The 19,201-nt window shown below is 44.6% G+C and overlaps 1 long non-coding RNA gene across 1 annotated transcript in view; it reads right to left on the bottom strand.

Moving 5' to 3' along the window:
• Positions 1 to 18,675: 18,675 nt before the first annotated feature.
• LOC142771398 (uncharacterized) overlaps positions 18,676 to 19,201 on the bottom strand; it is a 33,850-nt gene continuing 33,324 nt past the window's right edge. The window contains exon 5 of the long non-coding RNA XR_012885895.1: positions 18,676 to 18,853. This is a non-coding gene — a long non-coding RNA (uncharacterized LOC142771398). The remainder of the gene's footprint in view (positions 18,854 to 19,201) is intronic.

The following is a 19,201-nucleotide window of genomic DNA, read 5'->3' as shown; positions in this document are numbered from 1 at the left end:
AACTTCCTCGGTGCGCACAACACGCAGGTGTATGGCTCATCACACTACACTGAAGCTTTCCAAAGATATAAAGCAAGAATATAAAAACAGACGCTAGAACACAACTGTACAAAATACGAGGCATATAACCAAGCTTTTAACTTAGCTGAGCTGCAAACATTACTAAACTCCTGCTATAATTCTCTCCCAGGCTACGACCGTGTCACTACTGAATTGTCGAAAAACCTGCCACTGAAAACACGAAAAACATTAGTTGTCCTATACAATGCTTTCTGCCACCATCTCTACCTCCTTGAAACAAGCTATTGTTATCCTTATTACAAAACAGAGCAAGGGCCCTTCCTCAGTTTCCAGCTATAGAACCATTGCACTTACAAGCTGCCTTTGTTAACTTTTTGAAAAGATGATGAACCGCCGACTTTTACCTTAGCTTGAAACACACAATCTGCTCGACCAATTCCAGTGTGTGTTTCGAGAGGGTGAAAGAACCACCAACCATCTGGTGCGTATTGAAGCAAAAATCTGAGACGCTTTCGTCCACAAACAGTACATCTCTGTGTTCCTCGATATCGAGAAGGCTTACGACACAACATGGTATTCTGGCATATTAATAGACTTTTCTCACCTTGGTGTGCGTGGTACAATACTTTGCATAATCGAGAGTTATTTGTCCAATCGGACTTTTTATGTTCGTGTGGGCAGTGTTCTCTCTCAAACATTTGACCGAGAAACGGGAGTACCGCAAGGCGGCATATTTAATGGTAAACTTTTAAAGACGATAGTCCTTCTTGGGGACCTTCGACGGAAAAATTTTGGCCTGTCTGTCTGTCTGTCTGTATTTCTGTCTGTCTGTCTGTCTGTCTGTAGAATTGTCTGTTTGTCCACACTTACCGACACCTCAAACGGCACAAAACGGCCAACCCCATTTGCACTGCCCACCAATATTGCTCAAAACGCAGCGTTCATACTTATTCAATTGTCAAATAAAAAGCAATTATTGCGCATATCTGAGGCCCCATAACAACACGTCGATATTTTGTACGTGTGCCTTAATTCTAGAGAAGGCACACACAAGTAATTCCAAGGACCGTAGTGTTTATCAAGCTGCGCTGACAGTGCAACGCGATGCTCAAAAAGGTAAGTGTTTCGAATGCTTTGCTAAGACGATGCGGTAGTGGCACCTGCTCGTCACTTTGCGTTGTACACCTCATCACATCCGAGACAAGCGTGCATTTTTCTCCGCGGGCGCGCACGCCTTCCTTCGTTTTCGAACTGCCAGATGGCGCTCGTGTCTAACGTGCCTCGATGAGCTCGTTCGCTTCCACTACACGCTCGAGGCACTAAAGCAGCGCCTCCAGAATACAACTCACCTTTTTTTTTTGCGCAGAACATCAAATAAACTTTTTGTTCGCTCTCTCCAGACGCAAAACTAAAGTCTTTCGATGACATATGAAGTGTAACATGCAGATTCGGGGCCAATTTTTTATTATCAAAATGAACTCCTTGCGCCTGTCGATCCCCCGCAGTATGTTTTATTGTACATATGTCGATGACGTCCAGGTTGGCTTTAAGTCATGCAACCTGGCAACGTGTGAGCGATGGGTTCAGCTAGGTTAAGGAATGTCTCCAAAAGGGCAGAGGAATACAGATTCCAACTGAACCCACAAAAAATCACGTGTGTCTTGTTCTCCCGAAAGAGAGACATGCACTCAGAACCTGACATTCAACTGAACGGTCAACATTTGTCAGTTAATGCCAAGCATAAAGAGTTAGGCCTAATATTGGACAACAATTTTACCTTAATACCACACATGAAGTATTTAAAAACAAAATGTGCAAAAGCCATGAATGTTCTAAAAATGTTGTCACGTTCTACGTGGGGTTAGTGCCAGGCAATGTCTCATTAGTTTGTACAGAAGACTCATTCGCAACCGCTTAGACTATGGGGCCGTTGTTTAAAAGTCGGCGACTCAAAGTAATTTGAAGATGCTCGACCCCAAGCACCATTTGGGCAGTCGCCTTTCTGCGTGTGCTTTCCGCATGAGCCCTGTGGAAAGCCTTTATGTGGAATCGAATAAGTGGTCACTCCACCAACAAAGATGTTACACATCTTTTGTGTACTACTTCAGGTGAACGCAGACAAAGAAAACCCCTCACATTTTACAATCAATCATCGGTCTTATTCTGCCTGTTCCACAGCCATCCTTTGTTGATGCAGCCCTACTCACTTCGTGTGAGAGGCCTCACTGAGGAAACAGATGTGCCACTTTTAGAACACTGTTCGATGGCTTCTGCTTTATATCTCCGCCGTGGCAGTGGCAGCTTACAGACTGACATATATCTTTTGCGGAAGTCACAAAGCATGCACCTGTTGCACACATTCGCACATACTTTCATGAACTCGAACACAAATACAGTTGTCACGAAGTCTCCGTCGATGCCTCAAAGACGAAGACTATTTTCTCGTACGCTGCAGTTGGCTCATATTTTTTCAGATGCTGGTACTCTTCATACTAACGCAAGCATCTTTACTGCAGAAGCTCATGCGATACTTGTGTCCGTTAAACACAATAAACAATAAAACTACAAATCGCGGTAATATACAAAGATTTTTTAAGCCTAGTGAAAGCCCTCAAACCCTGAAAAAAAAGAACACAAAAATTTCGTTATTGTATCTTTTTACTCGCTCCTATTCACAGTGCACTCACTCAAACAGCATGTCGTAGTGTTCTGGGTGCCAAGACACCACGAGATAGAAGGAAACGAATAGGCGGACCTCTTGACTGCATCTGCCAAGCGAACCAATGCCAATTCAACAATGGCGATCCCTGCCCTCGACCTGAAACCTCTCCTCAAACACAACGTCAGGGCTTTTTGGCAGTGCACATGGGGTATGCACACATGAAATAAACTGCATATTACCAAGCCGCAACTCGGTCAGTGGCCGGTAGTATCCAAGTCACGCCGCACACAAGTTACACTAACACGGCTAAGAATAGGGCACACATACACGACACAAGGGTACCTTTTGTTTGGTGACGATGCACCATTGGGTGACAAATGTGGTGATTGACAAAGTGTACTTCACATTTTGATTGAATGTAAGGAATAAGACACCCTAGGAAAACAATTATTCCCTTTATGCTACCAAAAACAAATACCATTCCGCGCAACGCTCATTGGTAGGGAACCACTTTTCCAACTCTAGTCATTGTGTGCTTTTTGAAACAGATGCAAGATTTTCAAGTAATTTCCCCAGGGAATTCGTAGCAGGACCTCTGCTGTTGCGGCTATTACAAAAAACACAGCACATGCCTCCCGAGCCTTCTTTACAAGGGCGTTCAAGAGGGATTTGTGCTAATGCCAATTATCACCACCGATTTATTATCACGATCCTTCGCCACCTATTCTCACTAGACACTTTTCACGTCACTGTCATAAATTTATTACTGGTATGTTTAACCCGCCACAGTGCGTGGAATTTTAAGGCCCTTATACAGCCGGCTACCATAAATATAGCCCACAACCCTTGTCTCATAAAATGACGCTCTTTGGCTATCATATTGCCCTTGCGCTATAAAGCACAACACATAATCATCAAGACAAGTACATTAATTCCCAATCGCAAATACACAGAGTGACAGCTTGGAAGACCAGGCGAAATACCTGGGCGCACAATTCGAACAGGTGTGCAGCTCGTCACACTATACTGACGCTTTCCGAAAATAAAAAACAAGAAGAGAAAACCAGAAGCTTGAGCGCAAATGTACAAAATACGAGACATACAACCAAGCTTTCAGCTTAGCAGAGCTTCAAACATCACTTAAATCCGGCAGTAATTACGCCCCAGGTTTCAACCTTGTAGTGTACGAAATAATGAAAAATCTCCCTATCAAAACGCGAAACATTTTATTTTGCATGTACAATGCTATTTGGTTTTCCGGCACTATTCTCATTTCCTGGAAAGAGGCTATCATTATTCCCATTTGGGAACAGGGCAATGACCCTTCTTTAGTTTCGAGTTATAGGGCTATTGCACTTACAAGCTGCCTGTGCAAATTTTGCGAAAAAATGATAAACTGCCAACTTGTACATTTCCTTAAAACAAGCTATTTTTTCAACCCATTGCAGTGCGGATTTTGAGAGGGTAGATTCATTACCGGCCGCCTAATTTGTATCGAGGCAAATATCAGAGACGCTTTCGTCCACAAACAACATTTTCTTTCTATGTTCGTCATTATCAAAAAGGCTTATGATGCAACATGGCGTTTTGGTATACTATGAGACCTGTCCCACCTTAGCATATGAGGCAGAACGTTTCCCATAATCCAATGTTGCTTGTAAAACCAGATATTCCGTGTCTGAGTGGGCACCGTGGCTTCTCAAGCATTTGTTCAAGAAACAGTAGTGCCGCAAGGTGGTGTACTTATTCGCACACTTTTTATTATCACAATGAATTCTTTGCGCTTGTCCATCCTTAGCAATATGTTTTATTGCACATATGTCGACGACATCCAGATTGGCATCAGATCTGATAATCTTCTCATGTGTGAGCGGCAAGTTTCGCTGCATTTAAGCAAAATATCCAGATGGGCAGAAGAAAACGGGTTCCGACTGAATTGACCGGAAAGCACTTTTTTCTTGTACTCCAGGAAGAGAGACATTTATTCCAAACCCACTATTAAACTGCATGGGCAGCATCTTTCCTTTAATACCGAACAAAAATTCTTAAGCCTCATCTTGGAAACCAAGCTAACCTTTATAGCACACGTTAGGTATTTAAAAAACAAGTGCTTAAAAGCTATGAACGTTCTGAAAGTGTTGTCACGCACTATGTGGGGATGTGACAAGAAGTGTCTAATGAATTCGTAAAAAAGCCTCATACGTACCCGCCTAGACTATGGGACAATAGCATACCAGTGTGCGACACCTACTGCCCTAAAAAAGCTTGACCCTGTTCATCATCTAGGCACCCGCCTCTCCACGGGTGCTTTTCGCACTAGCCCCGTGGAAAGCCTCAATGTGGAATCGAACGAATGGTCGCTCCACCTACAAAGATGTTACATGTCTTTTAAATATTATCCTAATGTAAATGCAGGCAATAATTACCCATCACCTTCAGCAAATATTGACATGTTAAGCCTTGCTGTGTTTGAAAAACAGCCTTCTATGAGACAGCGCTACTCACTCCGTGTGAGTGGCCTAGCGAAGGAAACCTGTGTGCCACTTGAACACCGTTTGATTGCTGCCGCATTATGTGTGCCAACGTGGCAGTGACAGGCGATAGATTGCGACATGTCTTTTTTAAAGGTTGCGAAGCACGCGCCAATTTCACAAATTTAGACATATTGCCTAGAACTATAACATACTTGTACATGTCTTGAGCTCTTTACGGATGCTTTAAAGTCCAACACTTCTGTCTCGTACGCAGCCATAAGCCCATTCTTTTCGGAAGCCGGTGTTCTGAAATCTGATAAAAGCATTTTCACCGGCAAAGCCTTTGCGATACTTGCAGCCGTTAAACACATTAAATAAATAAAACTACAGAAGGCAATTATGTATTGACACGTATGTATATTTCATTTTTATTTTTATTCATTCAGAATATTGTCAATCCCGTGAAGGGATTATTACAGGAGTGGTCTCACATTGTACATTGTAAAAACAAGCAATACACAGACTAAAAATACATGTTGCAAGCACTTGAAATTTCAAGCAAATATCTCAAACATAGTGCAAAATTCATCGTAGTGATAGGCAAAGAGTCTTCATGGATATAAACATCAAATCAATTGATGGGGCAAGCAAAAAACAAATACAAAACCTAATTGTACAGACAGTTAAAACTTGCGACATCTTCGATTCAGGAAATCACGGCTAAATAAAAGTCGGCACACATTCACTCACTCGATTAACAAATGTATCTACTGTTGGCTGTTTCAACACGGTAGGGTACAGGGCATTCTAAGCGCGTATGGCTCGCGGAAAAAAAGAGTGGCCAAAACATTGTTCTTGGAGGGATACTCATCAAGTGTGTGACAACGCTTATTTTGTGTTTGGCGCTCACTGTTAACCCTAGCGTAATTAGCCGGATTTATTTTCAAAAAGTTGTGTAGCACCAGATACAAAAATCTCAGACTATGAAGCTTGGCGTGGCTCGCCGTGATGGGCAGATCTGCTCTTATCAAAAGAGCAGTAGGTGAGTCGGTATGCTTAAAACGGTTATAGATAAAAGGTACTGCTTGACGCTGTATTTTTTCAAGCGCGGCTACATGTTTGTTTGTGATGGGGAACGAGGCCACACTTGCATATTCGAGGATTGGGTGGATAAGCAGTGTATACGCTAAAAGTTTTGTTTGGAGTGTCGAATGACGAAGGGTTCGCTTAAGAAAAAATAACCTGCCGAGAGCCTTCTTTGCATTATGTTCGACATGCGCAGTCCAATTTAAGTAGGACAATATCAAGATGCCCAGATATTTGCAGGCAGCGACGTTGCTAAGTGGGACATTTGCCAACGAATACGAAAATTTGCCACCGTTTTTTACTTTGTAATTGACATGGCGACAGTTTTCTCGGTATTTATTTCCATTTGCCACTTTCGACACCAGGTTTTGACCCTTTTGAGCGAATCATCTAGTTTTAAATAATCCTGGTAGCTGTCTATTCGCTGGTACAGGATACAGTCATCTGCGAACAATCTGATTTTTACATCGGCTACGTCAGTAACGTCATTAATAAAAAGAAGAATCAACATGGGGCATAAAACAGAACCCTGGGGCACTCACGATAATACTGGAACCGTGTCAGACACATGGGCACCATATTGAACAAATTGGTAGCGGTCGGTCAAATAGTTAACAAACCATTTTGTCATAGGTCCGTTTCCCAGTATACTGGTTAGCTTTCGTATCAGTTTGCGTTGGGAAACGCGGTCAAAGGCTTTTGACAAATATAAAACGACTACGTCAATCTGCGATTGATCGCAGATTGACGTAGTCTTTGGCAAGGTCATGCAAGGTCTCAACTAGCAGTGTGACAGTAGATAGTCCGCGACGAAAACTGTGTTGATTGGAATGGAGAATAGCATTTTCTTCCACGTATTCGGTAAGCAACTTTCGAATAATATGCTCAAGCATTTTGCAGGAATTACACGTAATAGAAATCGGTCTGCAATTAGATAGACAACGCGAGTCACCACTTTTGTGAATGGGAAGAATTTTTGCAATTTTTCATTCTGATGAAACCTGGCAATCCTTAAGCGATTTGTAAAATATACGATAAAGGTATTTACACACAGATTCAGTGTAACGATTTATAAACGCATTGGGAATCCCGTCGGGTCCACTACCATTTTTCCCATCAAAGTTCACTAAAAGTGATAAGAAACCCGGCTCAGACAATTGAGGCAAGCTTAAAGCACTTTTTACCCCGAAACAGAAGCGGCGTATGTTTACCATTGTCAGCTGTAAAGACAGACTGGAAGTAAGTGTTAAATGAGTTAGCTTTCATTAAGTCCTGCTCAGCAGAAACGAAAGTAGAGAGGTTGTTTTTTCAACCGAGATATTGCCAGAACTTCTGGAGGCGGCTCTCTTATTAACTTACTTAGTGTTGTGCTGCAGAATTCTCTTTGGCACAACGGATTTTTACCCTCAATGACCCGGACAGCCAAGCTATTTTTTCTTGGAACCCATAGACTGTGCCTAATTTTTAGATTTTCTTAATCTTTTTATTTTAGGTTTAGTATGAATAATGCCACGTGTGATCCAAGGGTAGTGTTTTTTGTGACTTTTGCAACCTGCGGAACAAATTTGGTCATACAGTGAGTAATAATAGTTTTCTATTTAGCCCTACTTACGTCAATCACCACGGACTCATCAGCACACATATCGAGAAAGTCGCCGAATTCATGCTCTAAATACGTCATAACTGCAGCGTCATCGGATTTGTGAAACGTTGGGACAGACTTAATTGGCCCTCGCATGCGAGCGAGGCATTGTACAGGCAGGCTGCACGAAACCATATTGTGATCGTATAACCCCTCCAGGGTTTTCGTTAAGACACCCGTTGATGAGAAATGATCACTGACAAAAATATGATCTAGTAAAGAACTAGATTTCCGGTGTTCACGGGTTGGCTTGGCAACAAGTTGTGTGAGATCAAATGACAATAGGTGATCGCTTAAAGGTCATTCCTAGCTGTTCCTATATTCAGACAATCCCCAGGCAGATTGAAGTCACCGGCCATAATAACAGCGCCACCGGTTACATGGTTGTGCATGTAGTCATATAAAGATTCCAGATAAGCCAATTGCGCATGCGGGGGTCTGTATACCGCACCGATAGATATAGCGACACCATTCAAGGAAACCCTACACCAGACGGCTTCGACGTCTGGAACATCGGGCATCACTGAAAAGCTTATGCCTTGTCGTAAAATAATGGCAACGCCCCCACCTCTGTGCTATATTTGTCAACAATCACGTAGTTGGGCGGAAGAATTGCGCGGTCCAATATTTCTTTGTGCAGCCGAGTTTCTGAGACAGTGACGATGTCTGGCTGGTTGGCGATCAAAATGGCCTCAAACTGGTCAGCTTTGTTCACGAGACTTCGCGCGTTAACGTCAAGTAACGTCAGTTGCGTCGGCTTCTGGTGACCCGCCCCTCCGGAAGCTGACGTTTTTCGTTTTTTGACAAAGCAACAAAATCAACAGGATTGTTGTACCAGCCGTACAGTTTTTCAATAATGCTCACTCTATCTTGAACCAGCATCACCTTTTCACTTTTTCTCGATTTTTTTAGGAGCGAAGCTCCTTAAGGCGTGGGCTGTGCGTCCCCTGTATGTAGCCACCTCTCGTTCAGTTCTAAGTATTACGCTAGCAACCGCCCGATCTAAAGGGTACAGCCATATCCATCCGTCCATCCGTCCATCCGTCCGTCCATCCTTCCATCCATCCATCCATCCATCCATCCATCCATCCATCCATCCATCCGTTCATCCGTCCGTCCGTCCGTCCGTCCATCCGTCCATCCATCCATCCATCCATCCATCCATCCATCCGTCCATCCGTCCGTCCGTCCATCCATCCGTCCGTCCATCCGTCCGTCCGTCCGTCCATCCGTCCATCCATCCGTCCGTCCATCCATCCGTCCATCCGTCCGTCCGTCCGTCCGCCCGTCCATCCATCCATCCATCCATCCATCCATCCATCCGTCCATCCATCCATCCATCCGTTCATCCGTCCGTCCGTCCGTCCATCCATCCATCCATCCGTCCATCCATCCATCCATTCATCCGTCCGTCCGTCCATCTATCCGTCCATCCGTCCGTCCGTCCATCCGTCCGTCCGTCCATCCATCCGTCCATCCGTCCGTCCATCCGCCCGTCCGTCCGTCCGTCCATCCATCCGTCCATCCGTCCATCCGTCCGTCCGTCCATCCGTCCGTCCATCCGTCCGTCCGTCCGTCCGTCCGTCCGTCCATCCGTCCATCCGTCCGTCCGTCCAAAAGATGCAAGATGTTATAAACTAGACGGCGGTACGTGTAGTTGATTATGAAAGATGCGAGGTGTTATAAAATAGGAATGATGCCACATATGGCACGTGTCATCGTTCGATATAGTGCGGCGACGTATGCTAGGGGGAGCGTTGCAATAAAATCGAGTGGGCAAAATGTACGGAGGATTCATGGTTTACCAGGTTTACCTCCGGAGCTTCGGCCACTCATCATCATTCACTTCGTGGATATGGCGGCATTTTTTTAGTTATACTCCAGAGTTTCTTCCTAAGGTCTCAAATGGTACGGCAGAAAGCGTCACTAATTGAGTAACCTGAACCTTTCACTTTAGAGCTGTTTTTGGATATATTCGTTTTGTCCTGGTTATTCGATAATTTCAAAATAATAGGCCTGCTACTATTACCATCTTCAAAAGACTGTTTTTTTAGGCGGTGAATTTTTTCTATAATCCTGGTATTTACTTTCAGTATGCTCTCAACTATTTCCTTCAATACTACACTTTGCAATGTTTCTGGGGACTCGTTCGGCTGTTCCTTTCCGCCATAAATGATAAGATTAAACCTACGACTCCTGTTTTCCAGTTCATGAAGTTTTTTTTTAACGGCTTGAAGATTGTCCTTTTGACTAGCTATTTTTTTACGAACTCTGAAAGCTGTTTTTCAAAACCACTAATCTTTTCCAGTTTCTTGTCTACCGCGCTTAGCCTTTGGTTGTTTCGAGTTTTTGAGTTTTTTATTTCTAAAATATCAGCAGCGATATCGCTAAGTAGCTTGGCAAGCATCTTCAAGACAGGACCAGGGTTTTCTTCAACATCCCCTCGTAAAAGCAAAAAGAACCTCATAGAAACAATCACACGTTGAAACATTTCATAGAGTGACCGTGGGCACGGCAGCATAACAAGGCAAAGGTTGCTAGTTCTAAAACATTTCCTGTAACTCTTCCTCACCTGAATGAAGAAGAGAAATGGGTTGGACGACGATATGAAAAAGAACGACGATAGGAATTTTTTGTAGATTCCAGCTAGTGGGAGAGGGTGCTTTTTAAAGCGACATCGAAGCAGGCGTCTTGCTGTACCGCTCATTATGAACACGCTATTTTCGATACCGTAAGCTGCTGTCATCGTTTGTTCGCGTCGCACTGCGACACTGGAGGAGGTGCTTGGTCGCGACGCTGCCCGATGCTTCACAGCCCTAGTGGGAGCCGTTCAACCGGCCCGGACGTGCCTATTGCAACCCCTGTTCTTCACTTCAGTCGTCGGCTACAAGGTCTTCCTCCAGAGTTCAACCCCTCACAGATGCCCTCTACAAAATATCTAGAAATGGCTAACACCAGCCCCCAGCCGATGCTTCTTGGCACTGGTCCTCCCACTCCATTTCAGGTAACGTTTTTTTCAATCGCTGGTGCCTGAACATTTTGTGGCGGTGCACACGAAGACGTAGAAGACTGGTTAGATCACTATGACCGTGTTGCGAATATCAACCTGTGGTCTGCTCAGGAAACGCTCGCTTCGGGTCACTTCTATCTTGATGACAGCGCTCGTCCTCAGAGTCACACACGTGTCAATATACATGTTTCTTAAGTGTATTAAAAGCAGTGAAAACTTTTAAAAAGCACAAAAAGCTTATCCTTGTCTCGCTTTACTAACTCTTAGGCACAGTCTACTCATCCAAGCAGCATGTTGTAGCCTGCTGGGTGCCAAGACAGCGTGAAATACAAGGCAACGTTTTGGCGTACCAGCTAGCTGGATCCGCCAAAGAAACCACTACCATTACATTGGTACCGATTCCTGCACTTGACTTGAAGCGTTTTCCGAAACGAGAGACTTGAAGCGTTTTCAGAAAGCGGTTATTGGCAGGACACATGGGACACGCGCACGAGTAAATAACTGCATGTTATTATGCCGCAACTTGGTCATTGGCCGCCAGTATGAAATCACGCCACACCGAAGGAATACTTCCAAGGTTAGGAACAGGACATACTCACACAGCCCATTTATTTCTTTTGTCTGGCTCATGTCTCCTTTTTTGCGACAGATGTGGAGAAGCACTCACTGTACTTCCCATTTTAATTCAGTGTAATTAATTAGACACGCTGAGAAGACAACACTTTCCGTTACCCTAGAGACAACAAATACCACTATATCCTGCATTGTTAGTTGGTAGGGAACCATTTTTCACACATAACTCATTGTTGGATTTTTGAGAGAAGTTCATACCTTTCATATCTTGTACCCAGGCATCCCGTAGCACGACCTCTCCAGGAAGTTTTCCGCTGCAGAGGCTAAACTCCACAAATAACTTGCTTCACGGCCCCTGAATTCAAGGCTGTGAAGGAACGACGCACTTCTCCTAATGCTATTCATGTCCACTATGGTTATTTATTGTCTCAAACTCCCGTCATCCATTGACGCTACACACTTTTAACGACATGGTCATAATTTTATTGCTTCTATAATTTAACCCGCCTTAGCGTGAGCAATTTTCAGGCCCTTATACAGCCGCATATCATAATCAATGTCCACATCTCTAGTCCCATAAACTGGCACTCTTTGACCACCAAATGACCCGTCCACCACAAAACACCAAACATATACATCTCGATCATCATTGAACCCTGGACGTGTTAAACTTAGATTAAACAATTGGGAAAGTAAGCCACCTGCCTGGTCTCGCTCGGAGAGTACGCACAAGGTCGTGGCTCATAGTCACTGCAAAGAGTGAAACGACGTCTTTTGAGAAAATAGCGACTGTATTTCAGCTCGAGGTAACGTGCAAAAAGTTTGCTGCCGAAAACACTGTTGCGTGTCTCGAGTCTGGACAGCTTTTCCAAGAAAAATAATGTTAATGACTTTATAAAAGCCTGTAAATAAATGCTGAAGAACTTCTTCAACGGCAACACCAGTTGCATCCACTTTAAAACTGGTGGGTACATCGTACTTCGCAAGCGTTAAGAGTTACTTCAGCCAGTTTGACGAGGTTGATGGTCGAGAGCTGGTGCAGCCAAATAAGTTGAAAGCGTCATCCGCGATGTCTTTATGTGAGTGAACCACGCCCTCGCACATTTGCTTGTGAACTCGCCGGTACAGCACGAACACTATATGTATGCATTAGACATACAAGTATGGCGACTGTGCATGGGTAGCGAGTTTCTTTCGTGGCGTCAATCAGCGAGCGCATGGGTTCTCAGAGATGTCGTGTAATATCTTCTGAAAAGTATCCCATCTGGTGATGGTTTCGTGGGTGTCGAAACAGACACGAAGGGTGCCTCCCATGTAGATCACATTTGATGAGCATCATGGTAGGGTCCCGTCTAGTGGAGGGAGAAATAAATAAAAGGAAGAGACAGGGAGGTTTACCTAGAAGAACAGGTTTCCTACCCTCTACATGGTTGCGGAAATAAGGGTCGAAAAGAAGATAGAATAAAAAGAGATAAAATATATTAGGAAAAGCTACACATGCACACACATTCAGGGCATTCTGATCGCTGTCGTCTGGAGAGACCAGTTGAGCTCACAAAGCGCAGGAGCGCCTAGGCAGCCAAAGAACACATGCTACGGTGTTGGCCATTTCTATGCAGAACGCATGCGCATCGGTAAATGCTACACCAAACCATAATTTGCACAGCATTGTCGCGTCTCCTCGGCATTGTTCTGGAAAAATTTAAAGACTAAGACTTAGTTCTGTGGTATGTAATTTTGCCTGCGTGAAATGTGGCTCGTTCAAATGTGACGGGGTGCGCTCGCGAGCAGGCATTCGGAGTTTCCGTACAGTATCCGTTCTGGAGAGCAACATGGAGTGGTGAAGACTACATAGATGCGTGCGAGTCAATTTGGCCCCTCTGGGAAGATGTTGCAAAATATTCTCTTAGAGAAGGTCAGACTCTGGAAGAGGACGAACAGAGACAAGCACACTCTAGTGGAGGACAGCTTTGGCTCCATGTTGAAGAAACGGGTCGTCTCCGTCTAACGTCTACGGACCAGTTATTTTGTCACAATCAGCGCGCGCATGAAAGGTAGTCTGAGGGGCAGCCACCCCACTATTCGAAGGAGACGGGTAATGGCACCGATGGTGCCAAGTACTTTTGATCAAGTGGGCGTGTCCCGTTATTCTTTGAAGTGCAAGGTTATGACCGGGCAATTTTCGATGGCAATTATGGGTAAGAACTAGTGATTTTGCACGTGTCTTTTTCGGTTTATTACGAACGAACCACCACGGACAAAAGGTCGCTGTGAAAAGCATGTCATGGCTTCAGTTTTACTTTTGTATCTTCTACGTAATTCCTTTTCTTTCAATCTCGAAAAGGGGAACGGTGCAGGTGCACAGCTGTGAAACTTCGCCAGCCCTTAAATATTCTTACACTACGCAATCTTATGTTACTAATCACCGTATGCTAAGTTCGTTTGTTGATTTTGGTTACTCAGCAGGCCATCTCACTCGATAGTACAACAAACATGCTCCAGCTCACAATTTGGCACACATTTACAAGAGAGCGGCCACCATCATGCAGAAGCCAACTGACTTTCGAGGCTTCACTAACAGCTATAGACTGCATCTAAAATGTTCGTGAGTTTTTCAACGCTATAATTTGTCAGCTACTCACACCACTATCTTCGGAGAAAAGCAGTGAAACAGACACAGCATGAAAGTTCTTATAATTTCAGCAAGCCAGCTAACCGGTTAAAATGGCGTTGCTATCGAAGACCACCTGCTCTAGAAAGAGAACTACGCAGATGATGGTGCCTTGCTTCACTGTTTTCTACCTTGTGACAGTGAATTTGCAAACACGCGCCCTCTATGATTTGAACAATGACACGTCCATGGTCACATAGGTATACTTATAGTATGTTCGACAAGCGAAAGGTTAACTTGTTTAGGTGTCGTATGATGTTTTTTTTCAGGCTGATCATCGTGACATCGCCAGTCAATGCAACCGGGTTTTTCAAGTATCTCCTTGATTCACTAATGCTAATGAGAGGAGAGCAACATTATGTAATCGCCTTCTAAACGTAGGTGATTTTTACAGAGCGAAAGGTAAACTCGCCTATCTATCTGATTGATTGATATGTGGGGTTTAACGTCCCAAAACAACCATATGATTATGAGAGACGCCGTAGTGGAGGGCTCCGGAAATTTTGACCACCTGGGGTTCTTTAACGTGCACCCAAATCTGATTACACGGGCCTACATCATTTCCGCCTCCATCGGAAATGCAGCCGCCGCAGCCGGAATTCGATCCCGCGGCCTGCGGGTCAGCAGCCGAGTACCTTAGCCACTAGACCACCGCGGCGGGGCTTGCCTATCTATCTATCTATCTATCTATCTATCTACCTATCTATCTATGTTTTTATCTATCTACCTCTCCATCGATCTATCTATCTATGTATTTATCTATCTACCTCTCTATCTATCTATCTATCTATCTATCTATATATATATATATATATATATATATTTATCTATCTATCTACGAACGTCGCTGTTAAAAATACACAACTTGGCCGAAATTTGTCAGGCCATGCTTCCTCAGAGATACGTGGAATTGTGGCCTGCGAACGTTCGACCCCCCTTGTACATAGGCGCAAATTGTAATGCATGAGCTGCAGCGTAACCAATATAGTTTTCTTCAGTGATGCTGCAGCAAGAGAAAACGAAACACGCCGCGCTACAGTGACTGCTGGAAGAGAGACCTTTCCAGAGCCAGTTGTAGATTCTGTAGGCAACTAATGCAAGTAGACATGTAAGGTACCCACTACGCCTCTTTATGAATGGCCAACTTTCATAAAATAGCCAAGGGACTAATGTCTCAATAGCTGTTATTCTGCAGACAGGCGAAATACCCGCTGCATATCTGTAAGCCATTATGTGCAGTTTGTGCTGGTTGGGACAATGCTGAACTGTGGCGGGGGTTCATAATAAAGTTGGACGCATTCAGCTACCCACTTGTCTCACCGGTCGCTTGTGCGATTCAGGTGGTTGTTATTTCACACTTCAACGACGCTACGTGAAAAATTTTGCTGAAACATATAAGAGCACCAAATACAATCAGTACCACCAGAGAGAACAGAATGGCCACAATCCAATAGATAGGTGGTGGGTGGTAGGAAAGAATAGCACCCACCACTGGTTTTACTGTTGCCCAGATTGACGCTGCATCATTGTCTTCGAAATTGAGGTTTAGGGCGCAGAACGCCTCTGTGAAAGGTGCCAACACTCTAAGGCAAAAGGGTGTTAAAAGGGTGTGGTTCGTCGTTTTGGGGACTAATGGGGCTGCCACAACTAATTATTTCTTTAGGAACTAATGGCCCCACGTCAAACAGTAAGTCCCCACAGATGAGCTCAGGGGACTAACATTGTCCTCACATTTACACCTTAGTGAATAACTGTTGGTCCCGCAATTCACGTCGAAAGACTAACAATGATCCTCACTGTTGCATTTTATAGGGCAACTTTTAATCCCTACATTTACACCTTACCGGGCAACCGTTAGTCCTCACAATTGCACCTTGTCGGAGAAACGATTGGTCTACTCCAGTACTCCAATCGGATGAACTTTTTGTCCCCAGTTCAAACATTCTTTTTCCTTTACTTCCCGCCAGGTCTAATAGCTTTTTACGCCTGTTTTTCTGCGCAGTGAGCAACAAATTGCACAGAAAATAACACGCAAAAAAGTAGTTAGCCACCTATGTGTAACTGCTTTTGCAGTCACGGCAACAACCAAAGACAAAAGTGAGACATCAAAATATTTCATTTTTTCTATATATACATGAAGTTTCTCCATTCTTTTAAGTGAATTCCTGGTGAAGTGTACAACTCCAGTCTCCTTGTCAAATCTTGTTCACTCCTTGTGGAGCCCCTCTGACAAAAGCGATAGACGACAGGCATTGCAGACGCCAATGCACGCAGCCTTCTGCCTGTTGTGTTCCGAAGGCTGTACGTACAATATTATAGTAAATATAGTTAGACACACGTGTCAGAAGATGGTGATGCTCGCATATGACAAGTGCACGTTAATATAAAAACAAGCGTTAAAATATGACTCACAAATAAATTTACCTTCGAATCTCGCACAGTCCTTTTGAAGCTGCTCTGACAAAAGAGATGGATGACAGGCATCGCAGACGCCAGCGCACACAGCCTTCAGCACGGTGCGTGCCCACGGCTGAACAATTATGTAAAGCAGTAAGTCACACGGGACAGAGGATGAATACAAATGCATATGGGAAATACGTGCAAGGTGAAATGGAAACATACGTGAGATATGACCTGCTAATAATTTCACCGTGATGTCACACATCGCAAAATACTCTTTCCGATCCGCGTTGCGCGCCAGCTTAGGAGTGGCGGCCGCAGCCACAATTCCGCAAATCACCGTGCCGCTAACCAGTCGGCGGGTCCTAAGCAAGCGACGTCGTTCAGCTCTAGCAAACGAACGCGAGATCAAACGCGGCGCTGCACGCGGACTGTCGCCGCCAGCAAACTTTGAATAGGAGAGCGATCATATGTTGGCCGCCTCCACGAACAGCGCCGAGCTGGTTTCGAACTAGCGCCGAAGAAATCGACGGTAAAGCGGACTTTTTCCACAAACTCGAGCGAGTGCAGCGCGCAAACGGGAGTCCGCCGCCGCGGCCAACGGATAGCGCCGAGCTGCTTGCGACCGACTGACGAGAAAGCCAACTGTAATGGTGACCAATTCTCAGTGAGTTCTGACACTAGTGCAAGCCCCTCAAGCCCGTGCTGGTGCACTTACAGCGTGCGACACACTACAACCAAGCTCCTTACGAGAACCCGCAACGTGTTTTTGACGACTCCCAACACAGCGACGAGGTCTCAGCCCAATATTGTCAGCCAGGAGCTCATTGCGGCGGTGAAGACAAGCGAGCACTCGATTTTCGAGCGTACGAAAGGCCAACAGCAACGGCGGCTAATTTCCAGACGGTCGCAAAGTGCAGGCAAACTGCAGACGCCGAACTTGACCTTCGCGATGCATTTCGCGCGTGCGATATACAACACGACCAAGCCCATTGCCGGCAAGCGCGATCCGTATCGCACATGTCAGCGACAAGTAGAGTAGCATAAAGATTGATAAGCTACTTGCTTAAGAATCCAGCGCTGATATCTGCCCTGAGTCGAACTGAAGTATATATCTAATAGGCCTCCTGTCTTCTCGGCCGCCATATTGCACTTCCCAACTGTTGCTTTCGTGTGTTGATCGTAATTATCTTGAAGCCAGAGATGTACAGCGTGGCGTGGTGACGTGTCGAGACTTGTTCCTGACTTCATGGGTGCAACGAAACGCAAAAGCAGCAGCCCACGCTCATCTAAGCGTACACACAAGCACCACGTCATAATTTCTAGATCGTCGAATCTAGGCGGCTGTGGCCGAGCACTCCGAGTGCGACGCAACGGGGGCCGTCGCCAGCAAAATACGGGGAAAGACTAAGCCAGCAAAGGAGGAAAAGAACGGGTAGTCACCTTGGCAACGCTTTTCGTGCTGCCTGGAATCCCCGGGCGGATCATCTTTTTGGAGCGTGTTTGGAGACTAAATGGTTTCGCGCGGCATTCTTTGCTCAGTGGTTGCTCCTCAGCCGTATACCCGTTCATCGCGCGTGCCGATTGGGCTCCGTTACTCCTTTTTCGGGTAATTTTGCTCTATAGTGAATGCTTGGTTTATGATGATATTCAGTTTGAGATGCTGAACTTTCAAGATTTTTTCTCAGTTCATTTTTCATATTTGCCACCAGCGTTGTTACTGCATTCGCCTTGGCGGCGGCGGCAGACAACCTATCTTACTGCCACTGCCGCCATCACCTCATAACAGCGATCACTGTAAAGAGCTCGAAGGTGGCACCATGCACTAACTAGGTCAACACGATGGCAAAAGCCATTCATTCTGGCTAATTATTTCTCATCTCCGTCATCAGCCCGGACACTTTCCGAGTTTTTGCGAGAAATTGGACAAGGCATGTTGCAGCAAGCGTTTCGGGGAGATAGGTTTATTGTTGGCCTTTCTGATTGTGAAAATAGACACAGTACGGATATTTTGATTTCTAAAAGGAATACATTTAACAAAGAACGTAACGCTCTAAGCCTTGTCGTCTGTTATCGTGGACACTATGATTGGTATTAACGCAGTTGAGGTGAAAGTTAGCCAGATACTTCATAACCTTCATGAAATCAACATAGTTTTATTGCTCTGATCACATTATCTGCTGGCACTCAGGAATGTAGACAGTGAAAGATGGCTGGTATCCTGCAATGCGGCTAAAATATTGAGGACAGCTTGGGCGAGGTCTTGTAGTTATTGATGAATTCGTTACTCGAAGATCGTAATATGAGATATCCCCTAGAATGGAACAAAATGTTCATTAAAAAACTGTAAAGAAAAAAAACTAATGCACATAACATGCACTAAAACGGTGCACTGCTTAAGGTTACCACGACTTCTGACCTTCTTTTTCATCAAAACGTACATCAATCCCAACGTATAATTTGAAATCTATAATATTATGAAATTTTGTACAAGTGTGCACGACAGACACGAGAGTTGATAGTAATAAAAATGACATTGATCATTCACGCCTACTGTGATAATTTTCAGAATGAAGCATCCGAAAAGCGCGACAAAATTATGAGGGATGCTGTAGTGGAGTGCTCCTCTAATTTGAAAAACCTGGACTTTTTTGACGTGCAC

This window comes from Rhipicephalus microplus, chromosome 9, assembly GCF_043290135.1.
Source record: "Rhipicephalus microplus isolate Deutch F79 chromosome 9, USDA_Rmic, whole genome shotgun sequence".
NCBI classification, from domain to species: Eukaryota; Metazoa; Arthropoda; class Arachnida; order Ixodida; family Ixodidae; genus Rhipicephalus; species Rhipicephalus microplus.
The sequence above is the reverse complement of the archived record's forward strand: the minus strand, read 5'-3'. Positions and strand labels throughout refer to the sequence as shown.